Genomic DNA, 14963 nt, shown 5'->3' with positions numbered 1-14963 from the left:
TTGAACTTAGCGATACTCCAATTTCAGTTTTGTATCAACATATACTGTGCAAATAATGTTTTGAGAAATTGATTACTGCGAGCAAGATTAATCTATTTATATTGCGTCACTTAGTAGTTTTTAAATTTTTACTATTCTTTTTCTAGATTATTGGTTAGAATAGTGTAGGTTGTATCTAATTATCCTACAAGGTACATTTTCCATTTAGTGAGCTTAGATTGAAATGTTCTAAGATCCTTCCACAATATGGTTTCAATTGCAAATACCTTGCTGAATTGAATAGTGATGAAAAAGAACAACTTGAACTCATTCTTGCTGAAAAAGAACAGCGTGTTTCTCTCTATAAATCTGTGATTCAAGCGATTCCCGTATATTCGATGATGAAAACTCCCATTCGAAAGTGTTTTATGATGGAAACAGAAGCTCCAGATAGGATTTATATGTGGAGATATGATAACTTTAACAAGAAAGTACATATGATTGATTGGAAAATTTGGAGGGCTCTCTATTTGTAATTTATCGAATATGAATATGGGGTGTATGATGAAACTTGGTTGGCACGTCAAGGAGAATGATAACAGTGGTGCCAAGTCCTTAACGCAAATATAGCAGAAACAGTGATGAGGGAGAAGTGGTGATTGTCAAGTCCACTTATTCTTTTCCTTAGAAAGGCATAGTCAAAGGTTGGGAAGACATTGGGAGGTTTGAGGCTTGGACAATAGGTGATGGTAGCAGAGTCAGTTTTTGAAGTGATATATGGATTGATGAATCTCGCTGTTTAGCCATATGGAACTTAAATAATGATGCTGCTTGGAAGTTTCTGGGCGAATAATTTTTGGCTCTGGAGGAATAGAGAGGTACATGACGAACAATTCCACCGCCGGTTGGACTCGACGAGACATATTATTAACCAGGCAAGAGAGTATGCTTCATTCTTCTTCAATAATCTGAATGGTCATTTATTATAATATGTTTGGTCTGTTAGTGTTCCTGTTTTAAGGCGCCTGATATTAGTCACGTTCCTATTTACAATCTCTAATTTCAGTGTTACATTGACACAAATTGTTCAAACTTTAACAACATTATGCTACATCTGATATGCTAGTGTAAGCAAAAGGCCCTGATATTTGTGCAAGCAAATTTTAATTTGGAGATTTCATCTCACATTCTAAAATCCTATAAAGGCATCTTTCAAAGAAAATTGTTTCAATAAATTTCATTGGAATCATGAAATATATTTCACTATGAAAAATGTAGCTGGATGGTATGATAATCAAAAGCATTGAAACGGCAGAATTTGTACTGTTGTAATATCTTAGTGAGATTAAGCTTAAACTTTAAGAGAAATATCACGGTTGTGATTATAGCTTTTAAGAAGCATTGTAATACTCTTAGAATTTGTTTACATTAATTTGTAAAGGACTAGAGTGATTAGGTTGATCAGAATACTCTAGAAAGTCTTAGAGGGTATCTAAGCAGTTTGTTCCTAGAGTGATCAGGTTGTGATCAGTATACTCTAGAAGACTTAGAAGTTGTCTAAGTGGAAAACCATTGTAATCTTGTGTGATTAGTGGATTAAATCCTCAGTTGAGGTAAATCACCCTGTCAATGGTGGATTGGAGTAGTTTAGTTAACAACGAACCAGGATAAAAATAATTGTGCAAGTTGTCTTTATCTTACAAGTTTTGAAACTACACTTATTCAAACACCTCATTTCTAAGTGTTTTTCTACCCTTCACCAATATGGAATGCCAAACACTTTCATGGCAAGACTACATAATAATACATCCACATACACACAACCCACAATGACAACCTTTTCGCCTATCCAAGGGTCTGGCTCTGGTATGAACAATGTAAGTCGAAATACCTAGAACCTAGGGTTTTCGACCAAGATGCCTACACTGACAACAAGCAATCAGACAACATTTAGGCAGCAAATAGATGCTAGTAGTCATGACATGCTACGAGTACTTGCTAGAGAAATGAGTACAATTTTCTCTCCCCTAATCCAAAATGTTAATAGGACCAACCAAGAAAATACTCAAACCTATCAGCGAATGTCAGCGGAAATGGCGCGCATAGCAGAATTCTTGATAAATTTAATTTTATGTCTTTGTTTTTTCATTTTTATTTATTTAGTAATTTTATTTTATTGAGAAAATAGATTAGTTAATGAATAAATTTAAAATACAATGAATCAGTGGATAAAATTGGAGATTTATATATGACACCTCCAAATTATACATGCCACATCCAAAAAAATTTATTCCAATTTTACCTCTCTGGTGCACCCTACCAAATTTTCGGTACGAAAAAATTTCTGGTAGTGAATTTGAAATTTCTGGTATACTGGAAATTTTAAATGCGCTACTGAAAATATCAACCTGCTCCTAAATTTCCACTTTATTAGATGGTATGGTAATACGCACCGGAAATTTCAAAAATTTCAATAATATTAATAAATTATAATACTGGAAAATTGTAAAAATTTAATAATGAAAATTATTTAGATAATTTGGTCTTTTCATAAATTTGGGCTGTCATGCATAATTTAGGGGTGGGAAGATAAATTCTCATAAAATTGCCACGGTGCCACTATTATAAAATTCAGTAGACATTTTCAGAGATAGTATGACAAAATAATAATAAAATGAATAAGATAGGAAATTATAGCAGTTAACCAAAAGAGACTATGAATACTTTATGGCAATTGGTTGTCAATAACAAACAAATTTTAATAATTATATATTCCAATACAACTTGCATCTTGATTTTTATCACATTTCTTTGAGCTTTCTTGGAAGGTTCATCTTTCAATCTGTTTTAGATTAAATATCAATCTATTGTGTGGTGTGTAGGAAAGACATTCAGATATCGGTTTCTCTCATCCATTTTCTATTTCATTCTCTTAGAATTCAACTTCACAATACTTTGTGTTGCCTCTAAGTTTCTTTGTTTCCACAAGCACCCTCCATAAGTAATTTCTCTCTTTCATTCAGAGATCTTATTATCAACTTATAGTAATATATTTTTTATTTTTTATTGTTTCTAATTTTCTAAATCTTACTCCAATTTTTATATTTACTTTCAGGTTTTCTTACGCGGAAGATTATAGTCTCAATTTGTTTACTCACGTATTTTACAGGTAATATCTTCTTCTCCCCTCTTGAATATATGTATTACTTTCTTTAACTGAATTTTTTCTACTTTTACTTGGATCTACAACTACAACAAAATTTAGTTTTAAGTTAATTGATTTCCCTTCCTTGATTTTCAGCTTTTTTAGACTTGATATCATTTTTCTAATTTAAATATTCAAAAAATGATTTAATTTAAATTAAATTTGATTGGTTTGCAATGGAGTTTTTTTGTCAAGCGGTAAAGGGTCTGTTTGGTAAAAATAGTGGTTGACTGATAAGCCAGCTAGCTTATAGCTTATGACTGATGGCTGATGACTGATGACTTATAACTTATAGCGGATGGTTGAGACTGATAGCTTATAAGCTCGTTGAAGTGTTTAGTAAAATTAGCGGTTTAATTAACTTATAAATGTAAAATGACATAAAAAATATTTAATATATAATTATTTTATTTTAAATTAAAATAAATTATAAGGGTTAAAAATGGATTTAATTGAAATAATAAGGATAAAAAAGGAAGAAAAAGTAATAAGTTATAAGACATAAGCTAAAATGCTATTTAAAATAGCGTCTGGAAAATAAGCTATAAGCTAGTAAAATAAGCTATAAGCTCGAGATAAAAAGACCGTTACCAAACGGGTCTAAATTATCATATGAACTTATAAGACATAAGACATAAGCTATAAACTCGAAAATATGTCTTACCAAACAGAGCCAAAATGGAGTATTTAGTTCGCTATATTTTTTTTGTTTTGTCTTTTGTCTCTGTTTTGTTCTTTTCCTTTCTTTTCCTTTACATGTTGTGCTCCTTTTGTTGTTGTATTAATTAGAGTTAAATATATTTTTGGTTTTTATAAAATTTCCAAATTTTGTTTTTAGTGTCTATTAAAAAAATGATATGTTTTGGTCTTCACAAAATTATTATGCACGTAATTTTAGTGTTTACCGTTAAAACGGTGTGTATTTATGAATGAATATTTTATAGATATGTTTAGAACGTTATAAAAATTTCCTCGAAAATAAAGGAACTCAAAATTTAATTCTTAAGTCGAGATTTGTTATTTTTAAAATTTTAAAATTTTATAATTAATTCTTCTCAATTTAAAAAATTATATAATTCGGTAAAAAAAAAACAGGTATAAATTCTACTTTTTTTTATTTAATGTTTATACTATAATTCAAATGATTTTATTAATAATTATCACGTTTTAGATAAATTCTACTTTATTTGTAAGTGTTTGTACCGTAATTCAAGTTGTTAAGAGAGAGTGATCTAAAATGTTGCTTGATTCTTTCCTTTAATGAATCAATTTTAATTTTTTAAAAATAGTTGTTGATATATAAATCAACAATTTATTTAGATTAATTTTAAGGAATAAGTATGTTTTTGGTCCTGTAAATATCTCAAATTTTATTTTTAATCCCTATTACAAAAATGATATATTTTGGTCCTCATAAAATTATTATGCACGTATTTTGTTTACTCACATATTTTATAATATTTTAAACACGTATGAAAAAAATAATTAAAAAATTTAAAATTTTAAGAGTAATTAAACAAATTTTAAAATGTTAAAAAATAGCAAGGACTAAAATTGCATGCATAAAAATTTTATAGGGACTAAAATATGTCATTTTTTTAATAGGAACTATTTTAAAAAATAACAAGGACTAAAACTGCATGCATAAAAATTTTATAGGAACTAAAATATGTCATTTTATTAATAGGATTAAAAATAAAATTTGAGATATTTATAGGGACCAAAAACATATCTAACTCAAATTTTTATTCTTTGCTTTAATGAATCAATTTATTAACATTTTATTTATATTAATTTATCATTTAATTCAGTTCTTGGTTGTATAGACTTGGAGGAGTTTTTATTATGCATTATTTACTGGAAGCTTTTTTTCAATTACATATTCAATTTGTGTATTCAAATTTTCTATATTTTTTCACGCCTTGAATAAAATATTTTACTAGTTATTTTATTCAGCATTTTACTAGTTTTTCAACAATATACTTTACAAAATATATAGCACCGTGAATATATTATAGTTATTCATTAAATATTTATCATTTAGTTTTCCTTCATAAGACAATATGTTACCATTTTGTGCATGCTTGCATGAGTTACAAAGTTGTGGTATTCAAATTTTTTATTTCTTTAGGCCCTCCAGTTATAAGAGAAAATTAAGTTTTAAAATCTGAAATTAAACTTAAATTTATCTTAAATGATTTCTGTTTAACGAATATTTTTTTAATTATTATATTAGATACAATGAGCTGAGAGTACACAACATATTAGCAAAAATCTTAAATATAATAAATTGGTCTGTCTTATGAAACTAGAGAAATCACTCATAATTTTTGTACTTTTGTTTTATTTCGAATAAAAATATTTATTTCTAAAAATAGAATAGTGGTAAAGAAAAATGAAAGTCACAAATAATTTGGTTATTTGCAGTGAAGATAGTAGTGTTCATGGTTGTTATCATAGCAATATAATTTGCATTCATTATTTTTAATATATGCTTAGAACTTTACACTACATGTTAAATGTATGTTTTAAGTGCATGACATTAATATTTCAACAATGTGTAGAAGATAGTTTTTGTTCCATTATGCTTTGTTTAGCAGAAGATAACATTTTACCATCTTTCAGGTAACCATGGCAGGGCTGATGGTTGCAGGAGCATTTCTTACGCCTGTCATCCAAGTAATTGTTGAGAGGGTTGCCTCAGGAGATTACAAAGACATCTTCAAGAAACAAATGGTGAATAAACTTGAAATCACTTTGAATTCTATCAATCAAGTGTTGGATGATGCAGAGACAAAGCAGTACCAGAATCCAAATGTGAGGATTTGGCTTGATCATATAAAACATGAGGTATATGAAGTAGAACAGCTGTTGGATGAGATTGCTACAAGTGCACAACGAAAGAGCAAGGTTAAACACTTCTTTTCATCTCTGACTAATCAGTTTGAATCTAGGATGAAAGACTCGCTAGATAAGCTAGAACATCTTTTAAAGCAAAATGATGTGTTGGGATTGAAAGAAGGAACATCTGCTCGTAATGGACTTGAAGTCGGTCCAGAATCTTCAAAAAGAGTGCCAACGACGTCTTTGGTGGATGAATCTAGAATACTTGGTAGAAATGGTGATAAAGAGGAAATTATTGATTTCTTACTTTTAGACACTGGTAGTGGTTGCAACCACGCACCAATAATCAGCATAGTTGGTCTTGGTGGGATGGGTAAGACAACCCTTGCTCGGCTCGTCTACAATGACGACAAGGTGCAAAACAACTTTGAACTTAAAGCTTGGGTTTATGTTTCAAATCCATTTGATATTTTTTGGGCTCACTAAAGAAATTCTCGAGCAATTTAATTCTCCAACAGATAGTGAAAGCTTGGAAATACTTCAACGTCAATTGCAACAGACAGTAATGGGAAAGAAATATTTGCTTGTTCTAGATGATATTTGGAAAGCTAATGAGAAAAGTTGGGAGCAGTTACTAATTCCTTTTAATAAAGGATCTTCTGGAAGTAAGATGATCGTGACAACACGAAGTAAGGATGATGCATCAGCCATGGATTCTGTCAAGTTAGTTGAATTAGAACAATTGGAGGAGAGTGATTGTTGGAGTTTATTTGTGACACATGCTTTTCATGACAGAAACGCGAGTGATTATCCAGATCTTGAATCAATTGGAAAGATGATTGTAGACAAGTGTGGAAGGTTGCCATTAGCTGTTAAAACAATGGGGAACCTCTTGGGAAAAAAAATTCTCTAAAAGTGAATGGGAGAAAATATTGAAGACTGATATGTGGTGTTTATCAGAGAGAGACAGCAACATAAATCCAGTATTGAGACTGAGTTACCATAATCTTCCTTCAAATTCGAAGCGTTGTTTTGCATATTGTTCCATATTTCCCAAGGGTTATATGTTTAACAAGAATAAGTTAATCAAAATGTGGATGGCAAATGGTTTTCTGAATTCCTACAAAAGTAACAAAAGTAAAGAAGAGTTGGGTAGTGAGTTATTTGATGATCTTGAGTCAATTTCATTTTTCCAAGAATCACTATATTTTCCTGGACTTTTTGTCATGCATGATCTTGTCAATGACTGTGCAAAGTCAGAGTCTAGAGAATTTTGCTCACAAGTGAATGGTGATACGGGACAAGATATATCTGAAAGGACACGCCACATTTGGTGTTCTCTTGATTTGAAAGCCGGCGATGGGATATTAAAGCACATTTATAGAGCTAAGGGATTACACAGCTTGTTGGTAGAATCACCAACGTATGGTGGCGAATGCTTCATGATAAGCAACAATATGCAATGTGATATGTTTTCAAAATTAAAATATTTGCGGATGTTATCATTTAGTGATTACGGAACTCCATACGGAGAGCTAGAACTAGCAGATGAGATAGGCAGTTTAAATCTTTTGCGCTATCTAGACCTGACTTGGACAAATATTAAAAGGTTACCCGACTCTATCTGTAAGCTTTATAACTTAGAGAGACTGGAATTGAAAAACTGTGATAATTTGACTGAATTGCCTTTAGACTTTTACAAACTTGACGGTTTACGCCATCTTAATCTGGAAGGAACTGCAATAAAGAAGATGCCAAAGCAGATAAGGAAACTTAACCATCTACAAACGCTGACTAATTTTGTTGTGGGAGAGTCGAGTGGGTCTGATATTGAGGAGGTAGAAAGTCTCAATCTTCTTCAAGGAAAAATTTGTCTTTCAGGATTGAACAATGTCACGGATCCAACACATGCCGTAAAGAGCCGTTTGCAAGATAAGAAGTTTTTAGAAGAAATACATATGATATTTGATGGTTCAGTAGTGGAAAGCAATGTGTCTGTCTTGGATGCCCTTCAACCAAATAACAATCTGAAGAGACTCACTATCCAGAACTACAATGGCAATATGTTTCCAACTTGGATAAGGGGATGTGATTTACCCAATTTAATATCTCTTAAACTGAAGAACTGTAATGGAATAAAGATCTTTGGCAATAACTCAACAAATGTTCCGTTCAAGTTCCTTGAAGTTTTGGAATTTGACTCCATGTCTGAATGGGAGGAATGGGTTTGTATTGAAGGGTTTCCTCGGCTTAAAGAGATTTCTATAATTGATTGTCCCAAATTGAAAAGGGTATCACTGCCTCAACATCTTCCTTCATTACATAAATTGTTTATAGGTGGGTGCAAAATGGTGGACGTGTCAATTCTCAATTATGATAAAATCATAGAGTTGGTTCTATGGAATTGTAAGCGGATTTTGATAAATGAGTTGCCATCCAGCTTGAAAAGGTTTGTCCTTGGTGAAAATCAGTATGTTGAGTTCTCTATGGATCATTTAATCAACAATCCCTTTCTGGAAGAGTTGGAGTTGGATTTCAAGGACTTTGTAGAATGTCCCTCATTCGATTTGTGCTGTTATAATTCTCTTTGTCAACTTTCAATAAGAGGATGGAAGTCCTCCTCCTTGCCTATTTCGCTACACTTGTTTACCCATCTTGAATCTCTAGGCATCCACGATTGTCCAGAATTAGAATCTTTTCCTATGGGAGGTTTCCCTTCCAACTTGAGAGACCTTTTTATAGTTAATTGTCCTAAATTGAAAGCTTCCAGAGAAGAGCGAGGTTTTCTCCACCTCAAATCTCAAGTTAAGATATATATTGTCAATTGCCCTGGTCTTGAGCACTTGCCATAGGAGTGGGGTTCCCTTTCTAGTTTGTACGTTGTAAGTTGTCCATTAGTTAAGGAGAAGTACAAAAAGGAGGGAGGAGAGCGTTGGCATACAATTAGTCACATCCCTTATATGAAGATTGATGGTATTGAGCAGCATTAGATTGAGCTGTAGAAATGTGATGTTTGTCGCAGGCAAGTACAACCCATGTGTTTATTTTTTTCTTAATTTTTTATTTGGCACAATAATAATACTCTGTATGTATTTGATGTTTAACAGTGACGTGACCCTCAAAGATCTTGCAGACCAAGACATACCATTGCCATCAACATCAAAACTATGGATTTCAAGTATTTTCTATTATTTTTGTGGTTAATAGGAGTCTGTATTTACTCTTAAAAAAATAAACACTTTGTATTTCCCTTTGTTTTGTAATGTGTCTTGTGCTTGTCTCCAAACATTGAGACTTTAGACTGGCTAGAGTGATTTTCTTATTTTGTTATTCATGTTTTATAACATTCTAAATAGATCTCTTTATTGACACAGCTTCAAACAGAAATAGTTTCTTCCTGAAAAATATAGAAGTATTTCTCAACAAAGTTGTCTTATAAAGGAAATTATGTTTCTGAGGAATTTAGAACTTCTTTGTAGCCTACTTTTATGTACGTTTTCACAAGTAGCAAAATGCTAGTTTGCCTGTGGTTTATGTATAAAACTAATTGCTTATTCCTTTTATGGGTAATTTGATTTACAAACTACTTACTTTTGTGATACTCTGTTTAGGTAAGGGAAGTTTTTTTGTCCTTGTTGCATTTATAGCCAATGCTAGCACCGGTGTTAAGGGTGTTTTCTTTGTAGAAATGTTTTACCACACCGAAATTTGGTTACCTCAAGAAGGGGTAGAGTGTCAAAATTTTGGTTAGGATTCTATGTAGTAGCAGTGTTTCAGTTTGGTAAGAGTGCATATTATGGGATCGACTTCAACCTGTTCTGGCAGTTCTGCCAGGCATGTGCAGAATGTATTTTCTGAGTTTTTGTGAACTGAGTACTGATGCAATAACTGTTTTTTTGGTTATGCTATGGAATGTGTAAAGGATAGATACTATGCTACTAGATATAGACTTGATATTGTATTGATTCTACGTGTGGTCTCATTTTACACACATTACCATACAATTCTTACACGGTATCGGTAGTGTTGTTACAAGATCTTTGTAAAAATTTGGAGACTTCCATTCCAAAGGGTGAAAGGTATTTTCATGCGATAGCATTTTGGTAAATTTGACACAGCTTCAAATAGGACTCTGGCTACAATAACTTTTCTCATTTTGCTATGCTTGTCATATGCCAAATAAATAAGATCGTCATCACAAGTTTTGCATACAATTGAACTTATAGATTCTCCGATTTCAGTTTTGCATTGACATAAACCGTGCAAATCAAATTTAAACCATTACAACATACTACTGCAACCATATTTTCACATTCCATTGATTCATCAAGATCTGCTCCAGGTTACAATTTAAAGAAAGCCTTTCTCCAAGTCAGTATTTACTCTAACATATTTGACATGTAACTTTCTGTTAAAAGTTAAATTATGACATATAGTCACATAAATCGCTGGGACACCTAGAGAACCGTGAATTGTAACGCACGAACCAGTGTGCGGTACTTTTGTGAACTCATTCATTAGAATATTCATCTAAATGTTCCTATTCTTTTAGTCCATTATTATGTATGTTTTATTTGTCAAGCTTAACAAATCTGTTGTTCTTACTATTGAGGTTCAAAGTTTTGTACTCTTAGCTCATAACTGAGTGCTCAATGCTAGGACTAGCACACGAAACTTGATTTCTTTTATGTATGAGCAAAGGTGCTTTGTTGTTACAGTGACATAGTGCTGAGATCACTCATTTTAATTTAGTTAAGAATTTCATTTTACTTAAATACAAGAATGAATTTCTATTATCTCTTTCACTAAAACAGTCACCATGACATGTACCATATACAATTATACAGTTTCTACATGGTATCAGTACTTTTAAGGTTTTTCAATCCTTCTTTGCTGCCATTGAGAGACAATATTCTCTTCCACCATGCGCGCGTTCTCTCACCGGTATGCCTCCACCATTTAGTTTGTAACTCTCCCCCGAACCCTTTGACGAAGTCTCGGCCTCATTAGTCGCTGTAAGCACTTCCTTTGGCTCATGAGGCCCACACGCATGAAACTAGATATGCCTTTCTTTGTGTTTTCAACCAAATTCTCGTTCTTCACGATTGTCACAGTCCTTCTCATCACCAGACGCCCATGTTCACACGTTATTTACTTACCAACACACACGTGCCATAATTTCGGCTCTGAATTTGTCATGTTTACTAAAGTTATACTTAACAATCCATCCGAACAACACAATTAATTATTCATATGTGGACTCCATCCTTGATTGCAAACCAACTCCAATATTTCATTGTATGACTGCACTGCAAGAAGCGCTACTGAGGAGTTTCAAAGTCTTGAATGCATAGAGAGAAGCTAGAAACCAAGGTCACTCTTCTCTTACTTAGATTATCACATGTGTCAATGACATTGTGTATAAGCCTCCAAGTGATGAGAGATTTTGCATATGGAATATAGTGTTTAAGCCTCCATAGTTTACAGTCGTGACAAAACTGTTTCGGCAGTTGCTGATACCGATGTCGTTATTCAATATTTTTATGTTAAAGAATAAATTGTTGTTAATTCATACTGCAACGACCGCAATCAGTGTCACGACACCTGTACCGACCAAAATCACGAAGCCTTTACGCGACCGCAACCGCGACCGTTTCCTATTATTTATTCTCAAAAAATAAGCCTTTGTATTTCCCTTTCTTATTTGTCCGGTTTCTTTTTGTGGTTCATAAGAAATGAGGTGTCTGTCAGAGACTTACTTTGCATTATTTTTCTAATTTTGCAATTGATGATCATCACAAATTGTTTGTCTACCATGATCTAATCAAATTTATTGTGGTTCATGCTAAATATTCTGAATAGCTTTCTCTATTGACATAGCCTCATACAGAAATAGTTTCGTCCTGAAAAACATAAGTTTTGCATACCAACAAACTTCTTCAAGCTATTCAAAACCATTTCATGGCAATTTTCATTTTCAATTTTGAATCATTCTATATATTTATATAAAATGGTTTTAAATTGCTGAGATTCTTTACAATAAATTTCATGGATATTCAAAATGGGACACAATGAGTAGAAAGTATTTATGAATGAGGATGTCTTGCAAATGAACTGTATTTTGTTGTTGAGGAATTTAGAGCTATATGTTGTGAAAAACGATACCAATAACAAAGTATAATAGGGAATTAGGGAACAGAAGAAGAACACAAGAATTGGTTATAACTGCTATTCTTTCACTTTCTCTTAAAACAAGATTACAAGTTTACAAAAATAACAAATAACCTCTCTCACCCTAAATTCGGATTTGCAGCTTAGCAATGATGAGAGACTAGTATGCTATTTATAATAAAACCTAACATACTAACTAATGGGCTTTTTCCACAAGGCCCATTACACAAGTCAACTTAATAAACAAGCTAACTTAACAAATTAGGGTTTAAACACTAAAACCTAATTTAACATGCTAACAACCCTAGCATCTTCGACACAAGCATGTGAACAACCTTCGACTTCCTGCTTAACCCTGTCGAACCAAGAAGCTACCCTTCGGCCATACTAGAGTTCGATCCAAAATCTCACAAATCTCCACCTTGGATCTAACTCTACAACATCAAGGGAACAAACTAGCTTTCTTCATGCAGCTTTATCAACTGCATACAGTGGAAAAACTTGCAACTCGGCAATGTCTTGGTGATCATATCAGCAGCATTGTCTTCAGTCGAAACCTTCAGCACTTGGACTTCTCCACGCTCGATTACTCCTCTGACGAAATGCAGCCTCACATCAATGTGCTTAGTTCGCTCATGATAGGCTGAATTCTTCGACAGGTGTATTGCACTTTGACTATCACATTTAACAGTGATACCTCGACCTTGAAGTTTTAGCTCCTTCGCAAAACCTTCAAGCCACAATGCTTCTTTCACAGCTTCAGTTAGGGCAATATACTCCGCTTCAGTGGTTGATAGAGCAACAACCTTCTGAAGTGTTGCTTTCCAACTAATTGCAGTGCCAAACATAGTGAAAACATATCCAGAAATAGATTTTCTGGAATCCATACAACCTGCATAATCAGAGTCGACATATCCTTCTATTACTGCTTTACTATCTTCACCCAAGGCTCCACCATAAATTAGGACTCTATTCAGAGACCCATTTATGTACCTTAAAATCCACTTCAATGCTTGCCAGTGAGCCTTTCCAGGATTCGCCATGTACCTGCTTACAAGACTTACTGCGTATGCTATGTCGGGTCTAGTACAAACCATAGCATACATCAAAGAACCAACTATATTGGCATATGGGATGCTATTCATATAGGCTCTTTCCACATCAGTACTGGGACACTGATCAATACTCAGCTTGAATTGAGGGTTTGTTGGAGTCACAACTGGCTTCGAATTCGACATACCAAACTTTTCAAGAATCTTCCGTAGATATGCCTCTTGAGATAGGCATAACTTCGACTTCTTTCTATCTCTTCGAATGTCAATTCCAAGAATCCTGGAAGCAGCTCCCAGATCCTTCATATCGAACTCCTTATTGAGTTCAGCCTTCACCCTCATCACATCTTCAACATTGTTGTTTGCTATGAGAATATCATCCACATAAAGCAACAAAATAACAAATGAATTACCAGGTCGAAATCTGAAGTAAACGCAGTGGTCGAACTGACTTCTAATGAAACTTATGCGTGCCATGAACTTGTCGAATCTCCTATTCCACTGTCGAGGAGATTGTTTCAGCCCATACAAAGATCTCTTTAACTTGCACACATAATCTTCCTTCCCCTTTTCGACATACCCTTCAGGTTGGAACAAAGGCAAACCACAATGTCACAATTGCAAGAGATTCGGACACCTTCAAAAGGATTGTCGTCTTGCAAATCAGCAACATGCTTCGTACGCAGAAGGAGAATCTGATGAAGGAAATTTGTTTTTTGCTTGTCAAAAAGCATTGCATGAAGAAGGTAAAAATGTTTGGTATTTGGACAGCGGCTGTAGCAACCATATGACCGGACAAAAGGAAGCATTTATAAACATTGATTCTTCATTTGCCTCAAAAGTTAAATTGGGCAATGGAGAACATGTCGAAGTGAAAGGGAAAGGAAGCATTGGAGTCACCACAAAGCAAGGAAGCAAAGTCATGCATGACACGCTTTATGTGCCAGAATTAGACGAAAATTTGCTTAACATTGGACAACTTCTGGAGCACGGCTATTCTCTAAACTTTGAGAATAGAGAGTGCAGAATTTTTGACTCAGAAAGAAGAAGTGTTGCCGTTGTGAAGATGACTAGCAACAGGAGCTTTCCACTATCTTTCAACTATGAGAAAAATGTAAGCTTGATGGTCAGAGAAGAGAATGACTCATGTTTATGGCACAAGAGACTTGGGCATTTGAATTACGAAAGTCTCAAGTTACTCTATCAAAAGAAGATGGTGTATGGGCTACCAAGAATCGAAGAAAAATCTGGTGTGTGTGAAGGATGTGTCCTAGGCAAACACCACCGGCAACCATTTCCAAAGGAAAGTGCATGGAGAGCCAAACAAGTGTTGGAACTTGTACACACAGATGTGTGTGGTCCTATGAATACTTTGTCTCATGGCAAAAACAGGTACTTTATCTTATTTATTGCCGACTTTACCCGCATGACTTGGGTATATTTCATGAGACAAAAATCTGAAGCGTTTGTAATCTTTAAGAAGTTTAAAGCATTAGTTGAAAAACAAAGTGGCCGATTTATAAAAATGCTGAGAAGTGATCGAGGGAAGGAGTACACCTCAAATGAATTTCACAAATTTTGTGAAGATGAAGGTGTTGAAAGACAGCTCACTGTTGGCTATACACCTCAGCAAAATGGTGTATCTGAAAGAAAGAACCAAACTGTGATGGAGATGGTGAAATCTATGCTACTTGAGAAAGGTTTACCTAAAA

At 33.6% G+C, this 14963-nt stretch overlaps 1 pseudogene; it reads left to right on the top strand.

The window, feature by feature from the left end:
* Positions 1–2768: 2768 nt before the first annotated feature.
* Positions 2769–9929, top strand: LOC131593168 (putative disease resistance RPP13-like protein 1; annotated as a pseudogene).
* Positions 9930–14963: the final 5034 nt, after the last annotated feature.

This window comes from Vicia villosa, linkage group LG3, assembly GCF_029867415.1.
Source record: "Vicia villosa cultivar HV-30 ecotype Madison, WI linkage group LG3, Vvil1.0, whole genome shotgun sequence".
Lineage (NCBI taxonomy): Eukaryota > Viridiplantae > Streptophyta > Magnoliopsida > Fabales > Fabaceae > Vicia > Vicia villosa.
The sequence above is the reverse complement of the archived record's forward strand: the minus strand, read 5'-3'. Positions and strand labels throughout refer to the sequence as shown.